Source organism: Gymnogyps californianus, chromosome 21, assembly GCF_018139145.2.
Source record: "Gymnogyps californianus isolate 813 chromosome 21, ASM1813914v2, whole genome shotgun sequence".
NCBI lineage: Eukaryota > Metazoa > Chordata > Aves > Accipitriformes > Cathartidae > Gymnogyps > Gymnogyps californianus.
This window is the reverse complement of record NC_059491.1, coordinates 5,971,470-5,990,286: the sequence shown is the minus strand read 5'-3', so window position 1 is coordinate 5,990,286 and position 18,817 is coordinate 5,971,470.

Here is an 18,817-nt window from a genome sequence, read left to right as displayed (position 1 = left end):
CTGGGTTGCATGCGGAGTCCATCAGGATGCTGAGCTTTGGCACAATTGCCCTGGTGCTGCTCTCATCAACGTTTCATCACTCTGTATGTTGGAACTGCATTAATAATGTGGTTACCAAACATTAAAGATCTATCCATTAATAAATGACTGGCAGATTTTGATAAACATTTGTCATGATGCAAGTGCCTTATACCAACACCTAACATGTAATACGCAGACACTAGACACATGTTGAGCCTTTACAACCTACTTATGAAGTACCTTAATCTGGCTGTAGTCCACTTTTATTTGTTTGAATTTAGTTATATGCATAGGCCACAAGTGGCAGAGGGTAGCCCACGTGCTAGGTGCAATATAACCACAGAAAAGAAGACCCCTGATGATCCCTGCCCCAAAGAGACAGGGGCCTGGTAGCCCCTGGTAAATCTACTAGCCAGGTAAATCACAACAAGTAACTTTCTCAACAAGTTTTTCTTCCTTCTTTTGCAAAATGTCCCTGGAGAGAGGGAGATTTTTTTTACCTAACAGATTTGTTACTTGAAATCAGTTACCAAAATGTTTCACTAATTTCATTTTCTCTACCGCTCACTAGTCAGGCTAGGTTGCTTAGTTACAATTCTCATTTGGAATTATTTTTGCTCCATGACTCGACAAACGATGAGTTCCTTGATTGATTCTGATGTTGATGCTGACAGAAATGGACTTTAAAATTTCCTTCCCTCCTGCCTAGTATGATTGGATGGTATGAATGTTGTAGAAAGTGAACACAAAGGAATCAATCTGGACACCTCCCTCACACAGAAAGTATGTTCCTCCCAGTGATGTCAGTGAGACAACTTGCCTGGGGTGCTAGAAAGGCTAAAGAAACTGATGTAAACAGATGACTATTTGTCCTTTTATTCTGTGATGTGCATGTGCCTGTACAGACAATGTGCCCACATACACCTGTGCTTGATAAGATTCCATCGTCCTGTAGTAATTGTCCTTACCAGTCATATTTCCGCAACATGCTCTTAGGACACGTGCCCAAACTATCCACAAATATGGGATACAGCAGATCCTCAAAGAACAATGTGTCTCACTGAATTGCAGCTTAAATCTTCACCCCAAAGCAACAGCTCTCAACTTCATGCTTCCTCATCCCCCGTTCTCTAGTACCCCTCTTCCTTTAACACATGCTCCACTCCATTCTCTTCACATTACATCTTTCCCCCACATGTTAGTTTGCCACCCCTCCCACACCAGCTTCTTCTAAAACAGCATTTGGCTCTTCTAAGTCAAGTATTTCTTATGTTGTGAGCTCCATCTAGTGATGTAACTGAAGCCTTATCTCCAGCCAATCTTGACACTGCATGCAAGGTATTTTGTGCTGGACACAAGGGATCTGGGATTGAACAGCACTGGGATAAAAAGCCTTTCTGCCTGTTGGAATTTCTCTGAAGACATCAGTAACTACAGCGTATCAACATCTAAGAGTTGCTGTGAGGCATAGGCAGCGCAGTCAGCTGGGGAGCCAGGTAGAAAGCTAGAGGAAAACAGGGTGAAACATAGCCCAGTAGCTTCAAAGAGGACTGCCTTTATACTCATAAAGACAGGTCCTGGCAATTTTCTGCAATGAGACAAATCTCCCACCCCAGTTTCCTACTACAGCTGTCAGTAGCTAATCCTTTTTTAGCAGTGCCTTTTCAGTAATCACACACTGAACGGGCTGGAGTCCTGGTGTTGCAGAATGGTGCTTGAGTATTTGGTTGAACCACACTGACTGCCAGCCTGAGGGAAACAGTGTTACTTCTGATCACCTTCTGTAGCAGCAGAGCACTTGGCCTTCCTATGCTGCCAGCACAAAGTTTTCCATCAGCACTTGTTAAAATTGAGCAACAGAGGCCAATAAAAAGATGTCAGAGAAGAATAAAGCAGTTTTTTTGGCTGCCTTCGTAACTGCATGTAACACTGATGTGCGAAGCACAGCATCATGGGTGAGAGGATAATTCCAGTGAGACTAGGATTTGGTGGAAGCTCTCAAACTGTTGTGGGTGCCATCCCATTTCTCTGTGGGGTCAACACAGCATCTAGCTGCATGCCTGCACAGAAGCAGAGAAAGCCACAGTTTTCTCACTCAAAGACAAGTTTCTTCAGCTGTGAGCTTTCTCTTCCCAGAGGTTCTATCAAGTATACTGCAAACTATCTTCATTCTTCTAACCAGATGTGCCAAAAAAGTTTCACAGTAGAAGGATGCTAAGTGCTTTCTTAGCCTCCAGAGCTCTCACGGTGCAGTCTGCTCATAGCACTCTGTAGAGCAACTGGAGAACCTGAGGCTCCAAGCAGAGAGGAAAACATTGCCTACAGAAGAAATGGGCATAAGATCTTACTATTTGGGCTTTCAAATACCCATACCAACTGCTAAACTTGACTTTAGTGATTTTAGAGACAGTGAAGATGGATGGGTCTTGAGGTACTGTTCATGGAGGGAACAGACACAAAAATGGTATGGAGGCTAGGGAAGGGATGAAGATCCTTTATATGGATCCTCAGATCTTTCCAATTCCAGTCATAGCATCTCTGGACACAAGGCCAAGGAAGTCCCTAGCATATTTCTCTCTCATTGCCTGCTCCAAAAGCATTTGCTGCCATATCATATTTCAGTCTGATTTTTGATCTCTTGCCCCCACACACTACTAACAAGCTGGCATTGAGGCTGACACACTTTTGGAATCACAGGCAAAGCTCTGAAGATCAAGGAGGATTAGATACCCTGCAGGGGATGAAATATAGCTACTTGGAATAAGACAGAACTTTCTTGTAAGACTGCAAATCTCCAAATTGCCTCCTTTCCTCAATGGCCCTTCTCCACTAAACCCTCAAGCCTGCAGTTTCCCTTGAGTTATCCTGCACTGTTTGGTTGCCTCTCCTCTCTTTTTGAACCTTCTGGGTGGATTTTTGGGGGACACTGGGCTTTACCTCCTGTCTAATCCCGTTAGCACCACAGAGTATAGGTCATGCAACATAAAATAGGCTGTGCCATGTCTCAGCGTTCCTGGGCACAGTGTGGCTGCCTAAGGCTGTTGGCCAGGTCCCAGTCCATCAGAACGATGGATTTCCTCATGAGTCCTACGCTCAGTTCTGAGCATAGACTTCAGTGAGATCTGGCTCAGACGCCTTTACAATGACAACTGTAACGTAAGAATGCAGATACAAAGACAAATGCACATTACGCATCCTCCAGGTGCCCTCCCCAGGTCTCTCCCTCTTTGGGAGACTGGCAGATTTGGTTTACTGGAGACATTTTACTGGGCCATCAGCAGGGAATAAGGGACACAAATCAGATTATTTACTGCAAGCTGAAATCGCAGAGGTCCCACAATAAATTGGAGTGCAATCTCATTTACCTGCTTTATCCCATTCCTGCTTTGGAGTAACAATTTCACAGTCAAATCTGTTGTTTAATATTCAAAATGTTCTCCCTCGCCATTCCCTCTATCGAGGGAGATCACAATACCCTGAGACAAAGTGTTCAATAGATTCTCAGACTGCAGAAAAATAATATAAACCCAAACCAGATAGTTCCTTAATTTCAAAAGATAATAATTTACCAAGATATTCTCAGGCAAAAGAAATCTATCTATCTCTCTGTATCTATCTATCTACAATGTTTAGGATTTCATCCCTCATTTTTGTAAAATTCATGAAAGATTTATGAGTTATTCAGCTACTCTGAGTTCCTGGGATATTGCTAATAAACCTTCCCCTTATTCCTATTGTTACATCTCATCAGCCCCTCAGCCATTTCAGGCTTTTGAAGCATACAGAGATTCTTTTTTGTTGAAGTATTTTAATATCTGCTTCCCTAAGATGAACATCAAGTTTTGCTACTCTGCCAAATCCATCATTTTCCACTCTCCCATCATAACTTGGAAGCCAGGCAGATGACACATTAATCCCTTGTTAAGACAGGAGTGGAGTTAGATGAGAGGAACCTCTGAAACCAGATAATGAATCTCTGCAAGCGCTCCAGCCCTTAAAGAATTAAGCAAAGGTAGCTTTTCCTGAAAGTAAATTCAGGACTATTATCACCACAAAGGACACACTGATACACTGCCAGCATTCAGTTCTGCCAAATAAAAGTCTTCAAAGGCCTTTGAGGACCCATCCAAGTATAAGTCTTGTGCAGCAAAAGAATGCTGAGATTTTTATTTTGTTGACTATTCCCCAAGAGACGGTTCTCTTCCTGGACCTATTTCCATGCCCTCCTTTCCCCCTGCCACCACTCATTCTCAATTCCGAAGCAATTCATACCATTAATTTCAAGCAAATCTCTCAATAACTGTGGATAAGCCACAAACTCCATCCTTGGCAGACCACAGGTTCCCCCCTTCCGCAGACTGTCAAAGCTGAGACGTAGTGCTTGGTCTAAGTCCTACTCAATTCCCAAAGGAGAGCTGGCATAAGAAGGATGTAGCTGCCTGCATTCAGCCACAAGACATGCTTGTGATCAGTCCACAATGTTTAAGATATTTTCAAAAGAAACCAAACAACAAATCAGAGAAACGCTTGTCATGGTTTCCCCAGGAAAGAAAACAAAGTTAACCCCATCAAATACACTCTGTTACCCAGGACCTAGATTTTCCAGTTTAAGCTTCCAGCTCTCCATCCCATATCTTCAAGGTCCCCTCCAGGCTATGGCCTGAAGAAACTGATGCCTAAGTGCTGTCCAAGGCCCAGGAACACAGCCGCTCCCGCTCAGCCTTAATAATAGAGACGCAGAGACATTCTCCGTGCCAGAACTAATTTACAGATATATGCAGCTTCTCCAAGAGGCTTCAGTTTGAGCAGGTTCTCCAGAGCACACAATGGATGAGCCCTTTAGATTTTAATCCTTTTGCTTTTTAATCTTTTTTTCTTCACAGTCTTATCATGTACTGCAGAGTTTCCAGTGATTAAGCCCACAACAGAAGGAGGTAAAATACCCCCCGTAGACAAAAGCAGAACAAAAGGAAGTCCTGATTCAGCTTCTTGTCAGCAAGCCCTTCCCCAGAACCAGGCCTGGGGAGACCACCCAGAAAAACATCCCAACTTCCGTCTTAATTACTGACAAAGCTTTCATCACAACAGTATCTATGTACCTCAGAGTCTTAACAGGTGTGTCATAACAATGCTCTGGCAAGATGAGAACGATTATCCCTATTTTACAGATGAGGAACCGAGACCAGGAAAGGGAAGCATCTGATCCACTATCAGACACAAAACCTGTTACTGAGCAAAGAATTTAACATGAGCCTGCAAGCTGCAGACTAATGCCTTAACTGCTAGCTGCTTCTATAATTTACCTCCTAAACATAAAACTCAGTATGAAGCAAGCCTTTTTCTCCCTCATTAACACTTTGCCACCCTTCCCAGGACAGATCACTGCAGTGGGCAGAGACTTGCACTGAGTTTTACAGTTTGAGGGTCTCAGAGCTGAGAATCCTCTCCCACAACGTATCAGTGTAGTTTTTACTGGTGGTAGCAACATTTAGAGCATCAGCCAAGCAGACCATGCATCATTACGGACTGACCCCACAATCCCATAATTCCTGTCTTCTCTGCACCCAAGTGATCCAGTTTGGGGCCATCCAAATGTGTATTTATGCACTGTGAGACAGCACACCTGTATGTCAGAGCATGTAGGCACAGCACAATCTGCTCATTGATCGTCCTGTCTGATGTTCGTGTGACACAGGCATAGCAGGAATTCATGAAAGCAGGGGGACTCCAAGCAGAACATAGCCTGGGGATTAAGGAGCCAGCTTTCCACAAACTTGTCAGAAATCATGAGAATTAAGAACGCTTGGGATTTCACTTTCTTTTTACTCAGAGAGCATTCTGTTCTTAATTACAGTTGGCAGCCACAGTGGCCACCTCATTTAGCTTTGTCAGGGTTGAATTCAATTACATTCAGAAGGGGAAACAACATGCCTTCCTTAAGTCCAAATCACCTTGGACACATGTCCAAAGCAACTCTGGACAGCTGCTTCCTTTGTGAGGAGTTCCAAGGAACAGGAACAGTGTAGTGGCAAACTCCTTCGGGCTTAGAGATTTCTCAGTGTGTTTTGGCAAAGAATGATCCTTTACTGCTCTCCTTACCTCTAAGCCCATCTTCCCTCCTCCATGAAATGAACAATAAACAAAAAAAGTAAAGGACTAGCAAATAGTTTCACTTCCTGGTCCTTATATCTGCGACACCACCAATCCACTGTGTGGCCTTGAGCAGGCTGCTTCAGCACACTGCTCCTAAATTTCCCTGCTGGCTAAGTGGAGATGTGCAGTAAAGCTGAGAGGCTGTAGGCAAGCCGTTATCCTCCACTGGAGAGAATCAGAACTAGTCAACCCATGTATTACAAGTGCATTTATACTGGCATTTAAGACAGATTCTCCTGGATGTTTTAAGAGATGGAAGAACTGAATTTTACGTCTCTTGTCAGACATAACACAGTCACATCCTAGAAATACTGTTTTTACAGTGTTATCGATTCCTCCCAGTTAGGCAACATACAGAGAGAGAAATACACCTACGCATGAGACAGAGATCAAATTTGGGAGCTCTCAGCTGCTTTTCTTCATGGCACTGTGGTACCTCCTTTCCAGCATTTAAACAGAGTCATAGCATAGGTTGTCTCTGCCTGAGTCTAGGATTGTACTGAGCACCTGTGAAAAAAATTCAGTTAAATCTAAATCTTGACAAAGATCACCCCTTTGCCCACATCGTTTCATTCTGGATGTTATTTTCTTCTTTCATAGCAGATTATGCACAGTAAAGCTTTGGAAAGCCTGTCTCTGCTCATTGCCCAACAGCATATTGGATATATCTAGCATGTGATCTCTGAAAACAACCACTATCAGACAAGTCTCACAGTGTATCCAACCCAGCTGTAATTTCAAAGCCTGCAAATAGAGAAGACAACCTGGGAATCTTTGCTAGAGCAGTCTGGAAGCTGTGAAAAATCTGGGTCCCTTTCTTGTTAAGCAGACTGTAGCAGAAAGATGCTCCTTACATCTCTTGCTAGCAATAGGATCTAGCTAATACAAAGAAAGGCACTGAAAGTTTAAGGACTCTTGTAGAAAACCTGAGGATAACACAACCTAGAGAAGATAACCAGGACTTGCCCTGTAGGAATTCTCCTAAAAAAATTTAGATTTGCAAATTGGGACCTCTAGGCTATAGAGGCAGCTATATATAGGCTATCTAGGCAGCTCAAGAACCAGCAGACTTCAGCTCTGGGGGCATTTGAGGTCTGGCCTGTTCCTCTGACTCTCATCCCTGTAGCTGTCTGCCTGTCAGAAGGGGGAACTTTTAATCATTCTCTTCCAAACTTTCCAACACAACTAAGACCTTGACACATTGAGATGGAAAGAAAGGAACCTGCACCAAATCTTTAGAGAGAAAACACGAAACAAATTTACTGTCACTCTCTATATAGCATCTCCCTTTATTCCCCTTTCGACATCCCTGGGAGCTGCTGGGATTTTAAGCACGCAGCATACTTAAACATAGACTGGAGGATGGGAGAGCATATGAAGCACAACAGCAAGGAGAGGCAGGCTGACAAGAAAAGCAAGAAGGATGCAGGTGTTCTGAGTACACAAGGTTTATGGATGACTTATTCAGTAATACACCATCAATTATACTGATGCTGTCTCAGCTGGATTAACTCCCGGCGGACAGGAGGCAGTTGGGGAGATGGATTTGCTTTTCTGTCAGTCATGAGCAAGACCAGCATTCCCCACTCATTCAAGCAGGTACATGTGCACTCTGTTCTGCAGAGGAGTTACTGACAGCTTCACAAATTTCTGCAGGAGTCCTACAGCCATCTGCTGCTTTCCTACCTGACTTTTTTGGCAGGTCAGTGTAGGGAAGCTAGCACCACTGGTTCACCCTCAGTGCCATAATACTACTGCTGGTCTGTCACAAACTCTTCATGCTCAGTGAGCACAATTGCAGACCAATCCCTAACTCAGAGGAAGATGGAGGCTCAAGTCTTTCAAATGTTTTAAACAGCTAGAATCCACTGCACTGCGAGATGAGCAGCCTCCCTGCTGTCTACGAAGTGCTTTAAGACCCCTGGAGGGAAGGATTCCCATGGGGCATGGCGTTATCACAAGCACAGCACCACACACAATATGAATCATCACACACCAATGTCACAGCCCCTACAATAAGTTCCTAAATGTACAGCACAAGAAGCAAAAAATTATGCCTGTTTTCCCTTCAGCCCTCCTAGCTGGTCCGTGTCATCGCTTGTTTGCTGCTTGTGAATGGAGTTTTTGTGCTAGTGGATTTCTGTTCCTGCCTCTGGATCTACAATAATCCCATAATTGTGATGCCAAGCAGCGCCTGAAGACAATTTTATCACAGTCTGTATAATGTGTAAATACCATTAAGTTAGACGGATTTTCTCATTAATTCTCCGTCCCAGTGACAAGCCAGGAATTAACACAATTGATTTTCCAGTCCCTACTCATTATCAATCATCCAAGAACTTAGTCACATCTCATCTGTTCCACCTGGGTCCCAGCATTTATTTGTAGACTTCAACATATATTAAACTAATAGAAAACAATGGCCATAGCAACCTCTGTGCTCAAAACCCAGACAAGAACAAACTATGTATGTTTCTAACTCCTTTGTTGGGAAACTTCCCACTATGTACCACTATCCTACGGAGAACAAGCAGTGGGCAGGTTAAGGAACAGCCCTGTTGCACTAATATTTTCCATCTTGCAAACAAAATAAACGCACACCTCTCTGTCACTCTCTAAAAGCTTAAAGAAAACAACAATTCATAGGGTGTTTGTTTCCTGGAGGTGCTCCATTTGAAATTAATAGAAGCTGTATAGTGTTTGCAAGGGACCTCCACAATTCAACGCAAGTTCTCCCCATTACTATCCCTGAAATGCTTCTGACTTTGCCACTTGTCTCTGCTGACTGCAGTGGGAGTGCTGCCCTTCAGTTCCTCAGCAAGGGGAAAGACATGCATTATCTGACTCAACAGGTTAAGAGAAGAAGGTGAAAACCTGGGAAAAAATGTGTAAGGCCAAAATGAAAAAGCAGTAAATACGGCATAAAACTCTTTTCAGCTCTAGAACAGGTTCTGTAAGGCTGCAAATGGAGAGGAATCACAAGAAGTGGTGCTGAAGGGAATAATCTCAGTGTCTCACAGTTCTTCTGTTCCTGTGGTTCCCACCGTGTCTGTCCCACTGTCAGACTGAAAACGTAGAAGGAAAATTCCCATGGCATGCTGGAATTTTGCACTCTTGAGCTTTCCTGATCTCCTTCATTACCATCTCTTGGGCCACGAGTAGAAGTCTGGCTCATACAGAATTTTCTGCAGAAATCTACAGCAAGGTAGATACTTAAATAGCAGTCTGGCAAATGCAAGCCCTCTGTTCTGAAACTGATGTGCTTTCAGTCCACACAATCCTCACTGGGCCTCTGTATAAAAGAGAGACTCTTTTGGATCACATCTTATACTCTCATTCCCTTACCCGTATCCTCAACCTCTCAAGTATTCTTTTGCTTGTTCCATGTCATACTACTCCACTGGATTATATACTGTGTAAATCTACCCATTCATCTATCTGTAGCTCACCCAAGAAACAGGAAACCCAGAGAGCCACACACTTTTTCTGTAAACAGAAACAAGTAGATTGCTGTAGACAATAAATAGTTCTGAATCCCCCTTACTGAGGGCATCTGTTCTTCTGGCATATGCAGTCAGAAGGGGATTCATAGACCAAAATAATCTGTCTCATCCATTGCAGAAAGAGATGTTCACTCTGGCTATTACAGATTGGTAATGATGAGTGCTGAATGCTTTTGTTGTGCTAAACTGTGGAGGCAAACCTCTTCTTGACCCAATAATAATTTTAACCTTGCGAGGCAAGTGCTTATTCAGATGCTCGCCAGTATCAGTATAATGACGCAGCTGCCTTTTATCTGCATCTGCAACACCATCTTCAGTTTTGTTCTTGTAGATAGTTCTCAGTCCTGTCATGCAGTGGTGAGTTCCATAAATCAATCAAACATGAAATAGTGGGGAGGAAAGTCACCTAGGCATTTGAAGTGCACAGTTAGTCCCACAAGCTCTCTGCCTCACCCTGGAGGGCCTGTAAATAAGTGTAGTCTACTAAAGCCATAAGCTCTCTTTGGCTCATCTGGATCCAGAAAGTACTCAAGACAGGCTCAGAGATGGAATTATCACTAGATAATAATAATCTTTATGGAAGCTATTTAAAGGTAATTCTAAACTTTTTTATTAGGTGACTTTTGAAACTTCCAGTGCAGGGAGATGGCACAGGTTTGGAATACTAAGCAATAAGAGATTAGAAGGGATATTTCAATCTGGTGGCTGTTTCTCCAGATAATTGGATTCCTAATCCCTGAAAGGTTATGATCTCAGTTTACTCTGCTGGGACAGAAGGTGCCCAATTAGTCTTTTATCACATGATCCAGTGCAGGCTTTGGCATTGCCTGCAAGAGACAGGTAACAATTTGCGAATCATCACAGCAGGGAAAAAATAAAGATGTTACAGGAAAGTCAGGCTCTGATAGATCAGCTTCTATCTTGTGTTTCTCACTGCAACAGAGAGTGGGATACGCCTTTCTCCCAGCTGCTGTAAAACAACAACTCACAACATCCACAAACACAAAGGATTGTGAAGTCCATTCTCTAAAGGGTGCTGGCTGGCTAGCTTGTATGCAAGAGCCTGCTCCTGTCTAAACAGAACTGGATAAATACCTCTCCAGCCCAGATCTGGCAGCCCACCATGAAGTGCTCAGAAGATAAGTTGTCTAGGTAGTATTGCTGCTGTGTTGTCAGCTTTTTTCAAGGTTATGGCACTGAAAGGCAATAGCATTAGCAGAAAAGCATCGGGGATGGGGAGGTGTTCTATTCTTTATAGAGAACCCATATTAAATCACAAAATAATCTCTCAAGGACTGTGAAGTGTTTGGCTGCAGCACAGAGGAGCTTGTAAATACAGTGGAACCAAGCTAGCTCTTGTAAAACATCTTCACAAATGCAGAACAAAACACAGAGAGCAAGTCAAACACACTATCCCCATCTCAGCAGGAAATAAACAGAAAACATCAATGGGCTTAAATCTAGTCCTAAACCAAAAAAAAATCAGGAGTCAAAATCAGCAATGGTGTGTAAGGATCACTTCACAGAAGCTAATCAAGTTCATAGTCCAGATTATATCTGGTGTCTTCTTGGTAGTATTACTGCTATCAACCACCACTGAATGTTTCATGCAAGGACTCTACCAATGAATAAGGGGAAGGAATGTGTCTCTGGAAAAGAAAGCATCCTCAAAGAACTGCTCCTTTCTGAATGAGACACTAGACAAAGACTGGAGTCAAAAGAGGAATAAAGATCATGGACAATCAGACAAAATGATGTCACCTTCCAGGTATCTAAAGTGGTTGCAGTAGCACAGGGAGCATTGCAAAAAGAAAATTCAACCCTCGTCGTTCCTGGAGATAAATCAAACCCACTGGTTTGTTAATATGGGTACACAGATGATTTTGCAAGTTGTTAACTACACCTTTTGAGCAGCCAGGGATCTTGTCTGAATCCTCTCACACACCAGTGCTGCCTCATGGATGATATTTTGCTGGTTTTTTTCTAATTGAAAAAAAAGTGTGCACTACATTAGGTAAAAAGAATTTCTAATAAGTGTGCTAACGGCCTCCATGAGAAAAATACGGAGACTTTTTAAGGTTATACTGAAAAGAAAACAAACAAAAAAATTGGTCAGAAACCAAGACTTTCTCCTTTATCAATGGCTGAGCTCATTTCTCCCTGCAGCCTGGTACATACATCCATTCATGTGTAACTAGTTTTATGGCAGATTTCAGACTGGAACAGATTTTTATAGCCCAACCTTGAACTCTAGCAAGCACAGAATCCCAATTGGTGAGGCAGTAAGATAAGCTGCAGCATCAGCCGCAGAGCCCTGCTCCAGGACAAAGCACAGGGACTAACATCAGGTGATGCAGTGAGCTAACTGGGCATCAGGGACAGGGGCTGAGCACACCGGACTGCTGCTAGCCAGCTCCCCCATGATCAGAAGGAGCCCTGACACATCTCAGCAAGTCCTAGACAGCTCTTCCAGGTCTAGGACTATACAAAGCTCTGCCAGATCCCCTCAGCCCTATTCTGTTTCCAGTCTTGGTTCCCCATATATAGCTCTTCCAGCTCACTTCAGTCCTGCCTTGCAACCGCATATACATGCTACTCTGTCCATCCAGGATGTCTACAGTGAGCACTGATTGAAAATAGATTCATGGGCTAGGCAACAAGCCAGGGGACTCTCTTTACTGTCACTCACTTGGCAGTGACTGGAACAATTTATAGCAAACTGAAGTGTAAGGACTTGATAATGAAACTATTTCTTTTCCATCTCTGATTCAGCTGCCACCTGTAAAACTGCAGCCAGGAATGGGCTCTGGAAATGTATTATAAGACCATGAGAGCTCCACCAGGTACTGCCTTCATCTTTATGCCTTCACTTCTGTGTCTACCCACATCAGCTTTGTTACTGTAAATGACTCCTCCTCTAGCTGGTCCCTGAACTGATCAAGGACCCCAGACTGATTTATTACCACAAGGACACAGAATAATGCAGCTGTGTGCATCTTTTACAGACAGGTATCATGTGTAGAGTTCAAAGCTCCCAGCACTCAAATGTCCTTTCCTGTCCAAGTGGGCTCTCACCACAGTAAAGGGGAAGCAGTACCTGCTGGAACGCCACAGTCTCTTTGGACAGCTGCTTCACATCAAGGACAAAAAGTGGGGCACAGACTGTGTTTGGCCACTGACATTTTACAAATGCCTGTGCTAGTATTGTGAACAGCCCTCCTGTCACAGGAGCCAGTTTCTGACATTCAGACCTGGATGGGCACCATTTGATGGTGGCCCTTTCCATCAATGTCAGCCCCATCCCCAAGGTGCTTTCTGCTACTATTTCAGCCAAACTGTTCAAAGCTACCCAAGATCCAAATGCAACATTTCTATATGCACCACCATAGCCTGACAATTTGGGTCAATTTTACTGTTAAAGCTCTTGCTTGGCAGATGAAAATTGAATGGTCTACTTCCACTATTCCCATCACAGGATAGACATTTCTACTGCACTATAGTTTGGGACTCAAACTATTCCCTGGCCCTTCCCCATACACAGACAGGGCCTCACAGAATTTCAGTTTTTCCCCCAAAACTGTTAGCAGGAGCATGGTGACTGGGATGGTCAGGTTTTGAGTGTAAGAGAAAGAATCTACATCAAATTCAGTTTTCCCTAGAAAGTACAAAGCCTTGCTGAAGTAAATGCTGAAAACATTTCTTCCCTTTAACTCTTCCTCCATAAGATTCTTTTTACACAAGTTGGAATGCAACACACATTCTCTCCCACACAAAAAAAGCATACAGATCTCTAGAAAACAATCATTTTTTTTCTCCTGTGGGTTAGCTTGCTAGAGAGATTGATATTCTTCTTTTTATGTCTCAATCCTCAGGAGACATTCAGAGCCCCTAAATTACTTAGATGCGTTTCTTCACCATCTGGAGATGAGTTAACTCTCAATGGGAATGTGCATAACTTTCATACATGTACATGCATTCAACCCGTCCTGACTCACAGAAAGCAGAAACACCTTGGTGCTGCTGCCTTCAGCCCAGGACTCTTCTGTCGATAGGTGTATGTCACATGTGTATCTACTGATCAGAGACTGCAGAAAGGGACAGAGAAATTTAGGACTTGGCTGATTCTGGCCACGAACATTGTTCAAAACTGGAGACTCCTATACACACACATATACACTGGGAACAGACCAATTTCCTGCTTAATGGTTTCCCAGGACACAGTTCTGCAGAAGACAAGGAGTAGGCCAGTAGACAAATACATAGGACTTGTAATCTCAGAAGGCACATGCCAAGTTCACACACCGGGGCAAGTCACCTCCCTTCTCCAAATCCCAGGCTCTTCAGTCATAAGAGTCACACCATCATCTTTGTGAAAATGCTGAATATCTCTGGATGAAGCAACAATGTATAAAAATGCTATAATTCCCTACATATAAGAGAGATTTTTTTTTTTCTCTAGAACACGTGAATTTCTGTGTATCCACATCTTATGCAGGGATACTGACAGAACCACTAGAAAACCTGGAAGAGTTTACGTTGAGCTTCCCCAGCTCATCCTTTTCTCTTGCATTGAGCAAGTTAAAATCCTGGGATCCAATGACCTTTAAAACTAGGTAATTTAGGATATGGATTTTAGAATTCAGGCTATCACTGCTGAAAGGAGGACAGAGGCAGGGAAGCTCTGTGTGCCATGCTGACCTGCTACTGCTCACAGAACAGCATGTGATTCCTGCCTTATGAGCTAGTGGGGAAAAAAAAAAAAAATCTTTTGGCACAAAGACAGACAGGATTTCAGCTTCTGAAGTTCATTAAGACATAACTGTCCTCTCCAACTCCCTTCTTGATCTTTCCCCTTAATCCTCCTCTCCGCATTCATGTGCAAATGTTGTTCCACCTTTTCCTGGAAACCTCAACTGCGAAGGTTTGAATAAGCAGGGATGCTGCAGGGGATTCATGCAGAAAGGAACTTTATAGAAAGCCTACAGCACATCACTGAGGAGGAAGCTTTGTGTTTCTGGGTGGCTAATTAACTTCTACTTAGGGACTAATTTAAGGAAGAAGAAACACCAGATGAAGAATGCTATGGCACAGCACCAAGTATACTCTTAAGGCTTTATTGAGCTCTAGAACACAAAAAAAAGTGCACATGAATCTCTAGCATGTTATTCCCAACCTCTCCTTTATTTATATTGACCAGAGCTAAGGTTTATACGGTAGTAGAGCTATCCCCCACAGGTTAAAATATGACTCAACTGTAGCATACAGTGGCCTTATGCCATACAGAAAGTAATTCATAATCTATCTGAAGTCATTTCATCAACCCTTGGGACAACAGCTAACAAGACTGAGAAGATGGTTTATTAGACCCTCTTTCCATTAGATCAAAGTCTGAGAAACTGCTTATTTCCCACAGCGTGATGATGTTTCACAGCCGTATTTGCAAACACTGCGTGAGATGGAAATTGGCTGAATTTGCCCCTTATATGGAACAGGCATTTGGTTTATTCCCTCACCACTAGTAAGTCAGCCAATTCAGGGAGCAGGCCTTGTTTTTTGGCTTACTGGGACACCTAAAAACATGCATCGTCTTTATTCTTTGTGCTAAATCAGTGACAAGGCACTATTTCCCACACAAATCGAACCACTGCCTAAAAGAACTTTCCATTCTACCCTAAAAGAAGAGGAGGAAAGAAGACTCTAGCCTTTATTCAAATTGCTGGGCTATTCAGCATTTCCCAGTTAACCAATTGGCCACTGATCTAGCACTAGAACAAAGAGCAGATGCCAGGATCTCCCACTTCAATTAGCACCTAAAATCACTGCCAGACCAGCAGAGCTGCCCAGTACTAGTCTAGCCTAGGACAAGACATCTGAAAGGTGCCAACCAAGAGTTAGACTGTAGGAGGCAGACCCTAACCTCTTCTCCTGTTGCTGAGCTCTTGTCACTTTGCTGAGCTCTTGTCACTTTGAAGCTCTTAGAGCAGCATGCCAGATCCTGTGTTTTAGTGAAGTTCTCACTGCTTTCCTTGCTCCCTGGCAAACTGCCTATGTGACACATCTCTCAGCCAGCACATTCATCTTGATTCACTATTGACAGAGCCATCTGATTAATGAGCAGATTCTCCTCCTTGTTGTTTTCATAAGAAAGAGGCACAATGGTGCCATAGATTTTTAATTCTTCAAACCACTCTGGCCTTGGAAGCCTGATGAGAAGTCAGCAGAGGACAGTCAGGGGTTATAGTTTTGTTCGGATTTGTTCTGTTTTTAAAAAACATTTGGGTCTTCATGTGCAGAGGTTGTGAACTCCAATGTGTGAACTTCTCTCTCAAGACAGTGCATGCATGAAGTCTGGGACAGATGCCCAAGCATAGGTTTCCTTCCAAGGGCATAGATACACTTGGTTGGTAACCCACTGTGCCTGCAGATCAGTGAGACTTGAATGTTGAAGCAAGTCACACTCTCCGCTGACCCCAAAGGAATGCTGAACTTCAAGTCCTTCAAGTATTTCTCATTCAGACAAATCCATGTGGCCACTGAAACATCTGGATTAGAACATGGGCTTTCCTGTGATCTAACTATATACAAAGGCAACTATATACAAAGGCAACTATATACAAAGGATAAGCACTGACAGCATTAAAGAGTTATCATCAGAAGAAGGTGTAAAAGAAAACTTGACAAACATGTTCATTTTGGGTCTTACTCTGAGTTACACAGAAGAGCAAAAAACTTATGTCAGACAGTAAAGCATGGGCATTATTCTATCCAGTGCTGGGCCTGTTTCCCTTAGACATACAGCTGCAATAAGCCAGCCGTGCTGAGTTTTATTAAAACTTACAAATTTTTTAGCAGTTCTGGGAGCTATAGATTTTAACTTGGCTAGACATTTAGCTCCACCTTAAAATGAAAAATAGCTTTAAAAAGCCAGAGCAGCATTTCATTCCTTAAATATGTAATTCAGCAGGCACAAAACTGCAAGTTTAAAGCAACCAAAGGTGATTTAAATAAAAATAATCTACCAGTGACCTAAAAGACAAACCAATATGTGAGGGGAAAGGCCCAGTTATTAAGGTACCAGACTGGAAAGGAGAACACTTATGTACTTTCCTCCAAGGAGCATGACCTCGATTAAGCAGCAGTGGCTCAGTCTACTCACCCAAGAAATGGGGAGAACATAGTCCAAGCTTCTAAAAACACTATAAAAGTATTAAGATGTTCCAACAGCGATTCAAGATATGTTAAAAGCAATTGACTGAACAGAAGTACATCTCATAGAGTGTGCAGACACTGCGTTTTTTTCCCCACGAGTGTACTACCCATGATGCACAGTTTGCCCACACTCTTTTGAAAGCTCAGCACTCAGCATCGGACCAGAATAAGCTTATTAAGTCATCAGCAAAGGCTTTAAAAATGTAAGAGCTGACTGGCTTTCTTCAAATGCCTGTTTCTGCCATTACCTGCCTGGGCCAGAAGCATCTGTCCAGACATTATGTGCACATTAGAAATTAATCTGCAGCTATTCACCTTCCAAGTTTCCTTACATCTGAGGAGACCCATTGAGGTACAGCCAGACAAATACTAAAAAATCTTGCAAACACAGCTAACATGAATTCCTGTAGAGACAAAAAATGAGGTAGTTTTAAGTACATATCTGGAAAGTCTCCTTTCTCCACTGTCCTGAAGATTTTTGATCCACTGGCTGGAGAGGGGAAAAACACCCCAAAAAACTCCTAGCTGTCATGGCTGTGAAAAAATCCTCCCAAATAAGAAGGATGTGCTGACCAATGCAGTGACCTGAGCCTGCGCAACCCCTAAAACCATAAATGCAGGACGGACACCCCTCCTTCCTTGTCCAATAACAATATAGTCTAGTCTGCTGCATAAAACCTTTTGCCACTCAGTAAAAAGTGGACCTAGGATTCTGGATCAACCCCGTAGAACAGCAGAGGAGCAGCAATACCAGAACCTGGTCCACCACTTTTGTCACGGGGAATGAGTTTTTTTAGACTGTGGAACAAGGTCAAAGGTATCAGGACAATCCTAGGGCTCTGCAGTGGCCCTTGTCTGCCTGGCAAAGGATCTCCCAGCCTAGGGCACAGGTACCACAGGGTGCTGCAGCAGTGCTGGAAGAGCAATGCTGCCATCTGTGGACAATCAGAATTACAGCCTCCACCTAGACAGGCACCGGACAAGAAGGTGTTCAATGTTGCATGAATTTCAAATATCTAAACGTTTTCTACTAGAGGTCCAGTTTCTTTATAATGAGTTTAAGCTGACTACTAATAGACTCTGCCTGCTACCAGGACAAAGCATTAGAGTGTGTTTTAAGAGCAAGTGCAGAACAATTACAATAGTAACAAAACACTCAACTTGCTGTCTTGCTAAAGGATACTCAGCAGACTGGTTTCTGCAGATTCAAGAGAAGAGCTTTATCAAATTTCTTTGGGAGGATCCTTGAGTAGAGCCCATGTGTATCTAGATGCCATGCTATTCCGCATTTTATCCTCTAAAATTATCTCCAAATGTTATGACCTTGGGGCCCACTCTGCACCTCAAAAAGGCTGAAAAATATTTCCCAAGCCTAGCTGTCTTAGAATCATAGAATGCCCTGCAAACCCAAACAGTAAATCACTTCAAAGCAGACAATGATAGTAAGATAGTGTTGCAGGTAAAAGCATTAGCTCCACAATGGTTTGTAGTCACTACACTTTACTGAAGGAACGTCTTTCATTCTCTCCTACTCAGATGGATTTTAAACTAGAAGCAAAAACGGAAATAATCATGCTTCACAAATTCCTCACACATCAAGTCTTCTTTGTATCTGTTTTCAGCTATGTGCATCACAGACAATAGAGGTAGCACAGCCAAGAGGTCTCTATAGACTGTTCAAACCACTTTAACCACATATAAAAAAAAAAAAAGATAGCCAGAAAGCATGTAAGACAAATAAGACTTCTTAGTTTCCTTAAGCTAATTGTACATGCATTTGTACAGTAGAGTGCACCAGTGGCCAAGACAGGAAAACTTCAAACCATGCTTTAGGCTCATTTATGACACACACGGGGGAGGCGTTATGCTGTCACAGTACTATGGAGCAAATAAAATCATTACAAGTCAGGAGCAGAGACCATGGCACTGGA